Source organism: Eleutherodactylus coqui, chromosome 8 (assembly GCF_035609145.1).
Source record: "Eleutherodactylus coqui strain aEleCoq1 chromosome 8, aEleCoq1.hap1, whole genome shotgun sequence".
Classification (NCBI taxonomy): Eukaryota; Metazoa; Chordata; class Amphibia; order Anura; family Eleutherodactylidae; genus Eleutherodactylus; species Eleutherodactylus coqui.
In genome coordinates, this window is record NC_089844.1 from 167743578 (window position 1) to 167756074 (window position 12497).

A 12497-nucleotide genomic window follows, 5' to 3' on the forward strand; every position below is an offset into this window, starting at 1 on the left:
ATATACTATACTGCTCCATCTATATACTGTATATATACTATACTGTTCCATCTATATACTGTGTATATACTATACTGCTCCATCTATATACTGTATATAATATACTGCTGCCTCTATATACTGTATATAATATACTGCTGCCTCTATATACTGTATACACTATACTGCCTCTATATTCTGTGTATATACTATACTGCTGCCTCTATATACTGTATATATATACTATACGGCTCCATTTATGTACTGTATACACTGTACTGCTGTCTATATACTATACTGCTCCATCTACATACTGTATATATACTATACTACTGCCTTTATATACTGTATCAATATACTGCTCCATCTATATACTGTATACAGTGTACTGCTGCCTCTATATACTATACTACTCCATCAATATACTGTATATATATACTACACTGCTCCAACTATATACTGTATACACTGTACTGCTGCCTCTACATACTATACATATACTGCTCCCTCTATATACTATACTACTGCCTCTATATACTATACTGCATACACTGTACTGCTGCCTCTATATACTGCATACACTGTACTGCTGCCTCTATATACTGTATATACTATACTGCTCCATCTATATACTGCATACACTATACTGCTCCATCTCTATACTGTATATATCATACTACTGCCTCTATATACACTGTATATACTATACTGCTCCATCTATATACTGTATATATACTATACTGTTCCATCTATATACTGTGTATATACTATACTGCTCTATCTATATAGTGTATACACTATACTGCTCCATCTATGTATTGTATATATACTACTGCCTCTATATACTGTACTTCTGTCTCTATATACTGTATACACTATACTACTGGCTTTATATACTGTATCAATATACTGCTCCATCTGTATACTGTATACACTATACTGCTCCATCTATATACTGTATATATCATACGACTGCCTCTATATGCTGCATACACTGCACTGCTGCCTCTATATACTGTATATACTATACTGCTCCATCTATATACTGTATATATTCACTATACTGCTCAATCTATATATTGTATACACAGTACTGCTGCCTCTATATATTATAGTGCTCCATCTATATACACTATACTGTCTCTATATACTGTATATACTATACTGCTCCATCTATATATTGTTTACACAGTACTGCTGCCTCTATCCACTGGATAGATACTATACTGCTCCATCTATATACTGTATACACTATACTGCTCCATCTATATACAATATACTGTCTCTATATACTGTATATACTATACTGCTCCATCTATATACTGTATACACTATACTACTGCCTCTATCCGCTGGATATATACTATACTGCTCCATCTATATATTGTTTACACAGTACTGCTGCCTCTATCCACTGGATATATACTATACTGCTCCATCTATATACAATATACTGTCTCTATATACTGTATATACTATACTGCTCCATCTATATACTGTATACACTATACTACTGCCTCTATCCGCTGGATATATACTATACTGCTCCATCTATACACTATACTGCCTCTATATACTGTATATACTATACTGCTCCATCTATATACACTATACTACTGCCTCTATATACTGTATATACTATACTGCTCTATCTATATACTGCATACACTATACTGTATATACTATACTGCTCCATCTATATATTGTATATATCACACTACTGCCTCTATATACTGTATACACTATATTACTTCCTCTATCCGCTAGATATATACTATACTGCTCAATCTATATACTGTATACACAGTACTGCTGCCTCTATCTACTGGATATATACTATACTGCTCCATCTATATACACTATACTGTCTCTATATACTGTATATACTATACTGCTCCATCTATATATTGTATATATCACACTACTGCCTCTATATACTGTATACACTATATTACTTCCTCTATCCGCTGGATATATACTATACTGCTCCATCTATATACTGTATACACAGTACTGCTGCCTCTATCCACTGGATATATACTATACTGCTCCATCTATATACTGCATACACTATACTATTGCCTCTATATACTGTATACACTATACTACTGCCTCTATATACACTATACTATTGCCTCTATATACTGTATATATACACACTATACCGCTTACTGCTCCATCTATATACTCTATACTACTGCCTCTATATACTGTATACACCGTACTGATGCCTCTATATAATGTATATATACACTATATTGCTCCATCTATATACACTATACTACTGCCTCTATATATACTATACTGCTCCATCTTTATACTGTATACACTGTACTGCTGCCTCTATATATCCTCATACTGTATATATACACTATTACCTCTATACTGTATACTATACTGCTCCAACTGCATACTTTATACACTGTACTACTGCCTCTATATATCATTACATTATATATATTATATATATATATATATATATATACACACACACACACAATATATAGTTATGTAATGATATATAGAGGCAGCAGTATAGTGTGTATATATACAGTATATAGATGGATCAGTATAGTGTGTGTGTATATACAGTATATAATATATAGGCTATAGTATAGTGTATACAGTATATAGATGGATCAGTATAGTGTATGTATACAGTACATGATGCTATATAGAGGCAGCAGTATAGTGTGTGTATATATACAGTATATTATATAATATATAGGCTATAGTATAGTGTATACAGTATATAGATGGATCAGTATAGTATATGTATACAGTACATGATGCTATATAGAGGGAGCAGTATAGTACATATACAATATATAATGATATACAGAGGCAGCAGTATAGTATATATACAGTAGATGGATTACATATAGTGACAGCAGTATAGTGTATATACAGTATGTTATATATAGGGGGAGTGGTATAGTATATATTGTGGGATTAAATATAGGGGGAGTAGTTTGTGTGTGTATGTATATACACATACACACTAACTACTCCCCCTATATATTATCCCACAATATATACTATACCACTCCCCCTATATATAAACATACTGTATACACACTATACTGCTGCCTCTATATGTAATCAGATACTGAATAACTGCTGTCTTGGCCTTCATATACAGTATATATTCTAGACATCACCACATACTGTATGTATATACACAATGCTGCTTACTCTATATATTATATACTATGCTGCTTCATTTATATATCACATACTTTGTCCTACTCTTTATAAACTGTATATATACTATGAGTATATACACCCCACAGACACACACACAAACACATTATTGCTCCTTCTCTATATTCTCACATACTGGATAACTGCTGTCCTTTTCATATACTGTATATGTACTTTACTCTTTCTCCATATATCATGTACTCTATATATACACATATAGTAATTAATCCCCTCTAGTTATCACATACTGCTCAATCTATATACACGGTACTGCTGCCTCTATATACTGTATTGCTCCATCTGTATACACTATAATACTTCCTCTATATACTGTATATATACTATACTGCTCCATCTATATACTGTATACACTGTACTGATCCATCTATATACTGTATACACTGTACTGCTTCTATATATCATCATATTCTGTTTATATACACTATACTACTGCCTCTATATACTGTATATACACTATACTGCTCCATCTATATACTGTACTGCTGCCTTTATATACTGTACATATACTATACTGCTCCATGTATACACTGTACTACTGCCTCTATATATCATATACTGTATATACTATACTGCTGCCTCCGTAGATCACATACTGTATATATACTATACCTCTGCCTCTATATATTGTCACATATGGTATATTTACCATACTGCTCCTATATATCATATACTGTGTGTATATATTCTAGCGCTGCCTCTATATATCATATACATACTATACTTGCCCCCTCTATGCATTATATACTGTATATATACACTGTACTGCTGCCTCTTTATATCATCCAATACTGTATGCTATACTGCTGCCTTTATATATCATACTGTATGTATACACTATACTGCTCCCTCTATATATCATATACAATATACACTATAACGCTGCCTCCATATATCATATACTGTATATATACATACTATACTACTTCCCCATATATCATCATATACTGTATATAAACAATACTGCTGCCTCTATATATCATATACTGTATATACTATACTGCTGCCTCCGTAGATCACATTGTAGATATACTATACTGCTGCCTCTATATATTGTCACATATTGTATATTTACCATAATGCTCCTTCTATATATCATATACTGTGTGTATATATTATACCGCTGCCTCTATATATCATATACATACTATACTTGCCCCTCTATGCATTATATACTGTATATATACACTGTACTGCTGCCTCTTTATATCATCCAATACTGTATGATATACGGCTGCCTTTATCTATCATACTGTATGTATACACTATATTGCTCCCTCTATATATCATATATAATATACACCATAATGCTGCCTCCATATATCATATACTGTATATATACATACTATACTACTTCCCCATATATCATCATATACTGTATATAAACAATACTGCTGCCTCTATCATAAACTGTAAATATACCATACTGATCCATCTATTTATTGTATACACTATACTACTGCCTTCTGTATATATACACTATACTGCTTCATCTATATACTGCTTACACTGTACTGCTGCCTCTGTATACCATCATACTGTATATACACTGTACTACTGCCTCTATACTGTATACACTGTAGTACTGTCTCTATATCACATACTGTATACACTGTACTGCTGCCTCTATACATCTCATACTGTATATATACACTATACTGCTCCATCTATATACTGTATACTCTGTACAACTGCTTACATATAGTGTATATATACTATACTGCTCCATCTATTTACTGTATACACTGTGCTGCTGCCTCTAGATAGCATATACCATATATACTATACTGCTCCCTCTATATCATCACATACTGTATATACACAATATACTGCTCCATCTATATACTATACTGCTGCCTCTATACATCACATACTGTATATATACACTAATTACTCCCCTATGTATCATCCCACTGTATATACACTATACTACTCCCCCATATATCATAACATTCTGTATATACACTATACTGTTGCCTCTATATGTAATCATCTACTGTATATACACTATACCGCTCCCTCTATAAATCATCATGTATTGTGTGTATATATATATATATATATATATATATATATATTATACTGATCCATCTATATACACACACACTATACAACTCTATGTATACTGTATATATACGCACACTATACTGTTGCCTCTATAGATCATTACATATTGTGTGTGTATATCTATATATATATATATATAAAGCCGAAAGCCCTCATTCACTCACTGACTCGCCAAAAGTTCTCCAACTTCCCGATATCGTAGAAACATGAATTTTGGCACGAGCATAGATTATCTCCAAAATAGGAAAAGCTAATGGGTCCCAACTCGATTATTCAATTCTAGCGAAAAAAGAATTGGCGTCGAAATTTTACGTACGTAATCTAAATCTCTCACTTCCCAATGCCTTAGAAACTTGAAATTTGCCACGAGCATTGGATATGTCATAAATAGGAAAAGCTAATGGGTCCCAACCCGATTATTCAATTCTATGCGCAAAAGAATTGGCGTTGAAATTTTACGTGCGGAAGGTAATTTTTTCACTTTCCGGTGTCATAGAAACGTGAAATTTGGCACGAGCATTGATTATGTCATAAATAGGAAAAGCTAATGGGTCCCAACTCCATTATTCAATTCTAGCGCAAAAGAATTGGCGTCCAAATTTTACGTACGTAATCTAAATCTGTCACTTCCCAATGCCTTAGAAACTTAAAGGGGTTGTCCCGCGCCGAAACGGGTTTTTTTTTTTTTCAACCCCCCCCCCCCGTTCGGCGCGAGACAACCCCGATGCAGGGAGGTAAAGAAAGCTCACCGGAGCGCTTACCTGAATCCCCGCGCTCCGGTGACTTCTCTACTCACCGCTGAAGATGGCCTCTTCCTCCGTGGACCGCAGCTCTTCTGTGCGGTCCATTGCCGATTCCAGCCTCCTGATTGGCTGGAATCGGCACGTGACGGGGCGGAGCTACACGGAGCTACACGGAGCCCCATAGAAGACTGCAGAAGACCCGGACTGCGCAAGCGCGGCTAATTTGGCCATCGGAGGGCGAAAATTAGTCGGCACCATGGAGACGAGGACGCCAGCAACGGAACAGGTAAGTATAAAACTTTTTATAACTTCTGCATGGCTCATAATTAATGCACAATGTACATTACAAAGTGCATTATTATGGCCATGCAGAAGTGTACAGACCCACTTGCTGCCTCGGGACAACCCCTTTAAAATTTGGCACGGGCATTGATTATGTCATAAATAGGAAAAGCTAATGGGTCCCAACTCGATTATTCAATTCTATGCGCAAAAGAATTAGCGTCCAAATTTTACGTACAGAATCTAATTTTCTCACTTTCCGGTGTCATAGAAACGGGAAATTTGGCACGAGCATTGATGTCATAAATAGGAAATGCTAATGGGTCCCAACTCGATTTTTCAATTCTGTGCGCAAAAGAATTGGCGTCCAAATTTTACGTACGGAATGTAATTTCTTCCCTTTCCGGTGTCATAGAAACAGGAAATTGGCACGAGCATTGATTATGTCATAAATAGGAAAAGCTAATGGGTCCCAACTCCACTATTCAATTCTATGCGCAAAAGAATTGGCGTCAAAATTTTACGTGCGGAATGTAATTTTTTCACTTTCCAGTGTCATAGAAACGGGAAATTTGGCACGAGCATTGATTATGTCATAAATAGGAAAAGTTAATGGGTTCCAACTTGATTATTCAGTTCTATGCGCAAAAGAATTAGCGTCCAAATTTTACATGCGGAATGTAACTTTTTCACTTTCCGGTGTCATAGAAACGTGAAATTTGGCACGAGCATTGATTATGTCATAAATAGGAAAAGCTAATGGGTCCCAACTCCACTATTCAATTCTATGCGCAAAAGAATTAGCGTCCAAATTTTACGTATGGAATCTAATTCTCTCACTTCCTGATGTCATTTTATATAAAGGAAATGTCGCATGGTTGCCTCCCCGTGGTATTTCCTGGGTAACGCAGAGAACTATTCAAAATGGTGAACATATTTTTTTTCCTCAGTATCTCTAAAGTAACCACGACTTCATAAGATTTTCCGTGTGAACACCAGATAAACACCACTACCAAATTAGCTAGTATATATAAAGACGAAAGCCCTCACTGACTCATTCACTAACTGACTGACTCGCCAAAAGTGCTCCAACTTCCCGATGTCGTAGAAACATGAAATTTGGCACAAGCATAGATTATCTCCAAAATAGGAAAAGTAATTGGGTCCCAACTCGATTATTCAATTCTAGTGCAAAAGAATTGGTGTCAAAATTTTGCGTACGGAATCTAAATCTCTCACTTCCCAATGTCATAGAAACTTAAAATTTGGCACGCGCATTGACTATGTCATAAATAGGAAAAGTTCAAGGGTCCCAACTCGATTATTCAATTCTATGCGCAAAAGAATTAGCATCCAAATTTTACATACGGAATCTAATTCTCTCACTTCCCAGTGTCAGAAACGTGAAATTTGGCACGAGCATTGATTATGTCATAAATAGGAAAAGTTATTAGGTCCCAACTCAATTATTCAATTCTATGCACAAAAGAACTAGCGTCCAAATTTTACAAACGGAATGTAATTCTCTCACTTCCAGTGTCATAGAAACTTGAAATTTGGCACGGGCATTGGTTATGTCATAAATAGGAAAAGTTAATGGGTCCCAACTCGATTATTCAATTCTATGCGCAAAAGAATTAGCGTCCAAATTTTACGTACGGAATCTAATTTTCTCGCTTCCCAATGTCATAGAAACTTGAAATTTGGCACGGGCATTGGTTATGTCATAAATAGGAAAAGTTAATGGGTCCCAACTCGATTATTCAATTCTAAGTGCAAAAGAATTAGCGTCCAAATTTTACGTACGGAATCTAATTCTCTCTCTTCCTGATGTCATTTTATATAAAGGAAATGTTGCATGGTTGCCTCCCCGTGGTGTTTCCTGGGTAACGCAGAGAACTATGCAAAATGGTGAACATATGTTTTTTCTTGGTATTTCTAAAGTAACCACGACTTCATAAGATTTTCCGTGTGAACACCAGATAAACACCAGTACCAAATTAATTTGGGCGAAGCCAGGTATATCAGCTAGTATATAATATACACACACACTTCTCCCCCTATATATCATCCCACCGTATATATACTATAGTACTCGCCCTATATATCATAACATACTGTATATACACTATACTGCTCCCTCTATAAATAATCAGATGCTAAATACTTACTGTCTTGGCCTTCATATACAGTATATATTCGAGACATCACCACATATTGTATGTATACACACATTGCTGCTTTCCCTATATATTATATACCATGTTTCCCCGAAAATAAGACAGTGTCATATTAATTTTTGTTCAAAAAGGTTTCACTTTTTTACATGTATAGCTGCCTGGACACTATTTAAATTGACTTTTTTGATTAACTGTTAGCAGGGCTTAATTATGGAGTAGAGCTTATACTTCAAGCATCCTCAAAAAGCCTGAAAAATCATTTTGCATCCTCAAAAATTCTGGAAAATGATGCTGTCTTATTTTCAGGGAAACAGGGTACTATGCTGCTTCATCTCTATATCACATACTTTGTCCTGCTCCTTATACAGTATATACTGTTTATATACCATGAGTATATACACCCCACAGACACGCGCACACACACGCACACTTGCACACACTACTGCCCCTTCCATGTTGTGACTACTTGGGGATGGTTAGCTGATCGGATCTTCCCCCCTTGCTCCATCAGATGGATGGTCCCACACCAGTAGGCCAGAAGTTTAGTACAAACTTAGTAAATCCGTCTACTTTTGTGGTTAAACAGCAGCAATCGTGACGCAATCTTCTCAATGTTCCTCGTCACAGTGTACTCGAATACAAGCGGGTGCTGATAAGTCTTTGGCCTTACCCAGAAAGAAACGAGATAGGAAGATAAAACTTTACATTTCTTCCACATCCTCTCCACTGATGCCAACACACTTCTTACATCGGTATTCCAAGTTCTGTAAGCCTGGCAAAAAGAAGGATTTCGGTTGTGCCTCAAACCAGTCATCCGTAGCAGCCATGGCCTCAGAAATAATGTGAAATTTGGTCCCCTTGAGGTGTTTCTTCAGGTTTGGAAACAGATGATAGTCGGAGGGAGCTAGATCTGGTGAATAAGGTGGGTGGTCAACCAGCTGGAAGCCTAGCCCCACCAGTTTTGCCGTGGTCACTTGTGCAGTGTGAGCGGAGGCGTTGTCTTGCAGGAACAAGATTCCTTTGGACAGCTTACTGCGCCTTTTGGCCTTCAGAGCTGCCTTCAATTGGTCCAAAAGTTCAATGTAATACCTTGCATTGATGGTGGAACCATTGTGAAGGTCGTCCACTAGCAGCACGCCCTCCTTATCCCAGAACATGGACGCCATCACCTTAGTGGCTGAGAACCACTGGGCCTCCACTCTGACTGCTCCTTGGTTTCAGGGTCATACAAATAAATCCGGGTCTCATCCATAGTGACCGGTCGATCCAGGAAGTTCTTATCAGTCCGGGAACACTGACAAATGGACCGGGAAGTTTTCACTCGATGCTTTTCTGATCTGTTGTCAAACATTTGGGGACTCGCTTTGCAGATCGCTTCTTCATGTTCAGATGTTCATGGATAATCACACAAACACGTTCACCAGAAACCCCCATGATGTCTGCTAGTCCTGCAGCTGAGATTGGCCGATTCTCCAGTATGAGGTTGTGCGCAGCATCGACGATCTCCACGAACAACAACCTTTCTCGGTCGTCCAGGACGTTCCTCATCATTGGTGCTTTGAAAACATATATTAGACACACAAGGCTTTCATGTGATGTAACATTCGTTACCATAGAAACAAAAAAAGAACACAAAGCCAAAGACTTATCAGCAGCCCCTCATACATACAAGTCCTTATTAGGCTCCGCCTCCTGCAGAATCTAATAGACTGCTGTCATATACTATGCACTTAGTAGAATGCAATACTTAAGTAATGCAGTGTACTATCCTAGCGATTGAATGATTCCATTTTCAAGTCGCCTTCGGGCACTAAAAAAAAAAAAAAAAAAAAAAAATTTATATAAAATTAGAAATTATATAAAATTAGAAATAAAAAAAATATGTATTTTAAATGGACAAAATACCAAAAACGTTTGAGAAAGCAACACAAGTTATTGCCGCGCTTGTAACGACGCAGACAGTAGTATTTTGTTGTTTATTTTGTATGGTGAATGTAAAAACAACTTAAAAAAAAAAACATTAGTGCCAGAATTGCTATTTTTCTATTGTCCCCCCCCCCCCCCCCAAAAAAAAAACACAATAAAAAGTCACAAGTACCTCAATACGGTACCAATAAAAACTGCAACTCCTCCTGCAAAACACAAGCCCTCCCAGGGCTCCGCTGCCGAAAAAAAAATATGCGGCGATGCAGATTCGATTGTTTTTCTTTAAAAATGCCATTTTCTTGTAGTATTGAATAATAATATTTTTGTAAACTCGGTATCGCAGTCATCCTGCTGACCAAGAGATCATCAGGTTACTTTTATCAAACAATGCCGCAAAAACAAACACACAAGAACTCATACGGCTGGTAATCCGCTAGGCCCCATGCCCACTGCCAGGTCGGGTTCCGACGGCGAGATTCACATAGCGGGATGCGGCCCGTGCCCCGGCGTTGTCCTCTCGCTTACCTGTCTGCGAGGCCTGCACAGAAAAAGGCATGCCACGATTTTAATACCGCGCAGGTTTTCACGCGGTCAAATCGCGGCTGTCAGCATAGGATGGCATAAACTAATGTAATCCTACGGCAGCGGGCAATGTCGGAATTTCCGTCCGGGGGCATTGGGCCCTATGGCTTTGCAATGCGACAATGAAAGTTGCTTGGTCCTTAAGGCAAAAATTTAGGTCAGTCACTATGGGGTTCACCCTGTCCACCATACAAGCCTAGTGCCTCAAACACATAGCATAGAGTCAATCACGTCGTGGCCAAGCACCCGCCAGGTTCCCAACTTTCTGAGCAGCATGAAGTTTTCAGGGGCCAAGTGTCCCAGAATGGACTTCAGCCAAGAAACTCCTGAGTTTTCTGTACAGCAGCCGCACTCACCAGCTGTTGGCTGACTAATTAGGAGAAGAACCCCTTCTGTGCTGGAGATTTTCTCTTAGAAGCTGTTCTCAAACCCCCTAGAGGCCACTTCTGGTACTGCACACCTGCAGAGTATAGTTAGAAGTTTTCCCCCTGTGGATGGGGGTGACTTGGGATGGAGGGAGTACACCCGTACGTGTATGGTTACGACGATGGAGTATAGCAGTCGGCCTGCGGCTACTCCTGAGCTTTGCTGATCAGCGATGGGGATTGCGATTAGGAGTTATTATGTTGGGTCCCTGTGATAATATAGTGATGTGCTCAGCTTGTGTAATCGCAGGATCGCTGTACCGTCAGCTCTGTCTTCTTCTCCGTATACTTGGTTGCCATAGAGACAGGGGAACGGAAAACTAGAATGTTTTTACTGTGCAATTGCAATTTTAAGGGTTAAAAACAAGATAAAGAGAAAGTAATAAAATAGATATTGATAAACGGTTGGGGGATTATATAGTGGAATGCGATGTAACCCAGAGCAACCAGGAGAGAAGGATACTAAGAGCTCCAGAGAGGGGTAATAATCTGCAGGATACATCACTATGTATATAAAAGGAGATAGAAGGGCAGAGTGGTGCTCTGCAGATCTCTACTGAGGTGTAATAATCTGCAGAATACATCACTATGTATCTGAAAGGAGATAGAAGGGCAGAGCGATGCTCTGCAGATCTCTACAGAGGTGTAATAAACTGCAGGATATGTCACTATGTATCAGGAGGTAGGAAAGACAGAGCAATAATGTTCTGTAACTCTATAGAGAGGTCAGTGGTGTAATAATCTGCAGGATATATTATGTGTTGGGGTGTAGAGGGGATAAAGGAATGTTCTGCAGATCTGTAGAGAGATCAGAGGTGTAATATTGTGCAGAATATATCTCTTTCTGTGAGGAGATACAGGGGACAGTGATGTTCTGCAGATTTTTAGAGAGGCCAGTGATGTAATAAGCTGCAGCATACATCACTATGTATAGAAAAGGAGGTAGAAGGGCATAGCGATGCTCTGCATATCTCTAAAAAGGGTGTAGTAATCTGCAGGATATGTCACTATGTATCAGGAGGTAGAAAGGACAGAGCAATGATGTCCTATAAATCTAGAGAGGTCAGTGGTGTAATAATCTGGGGTCAAGC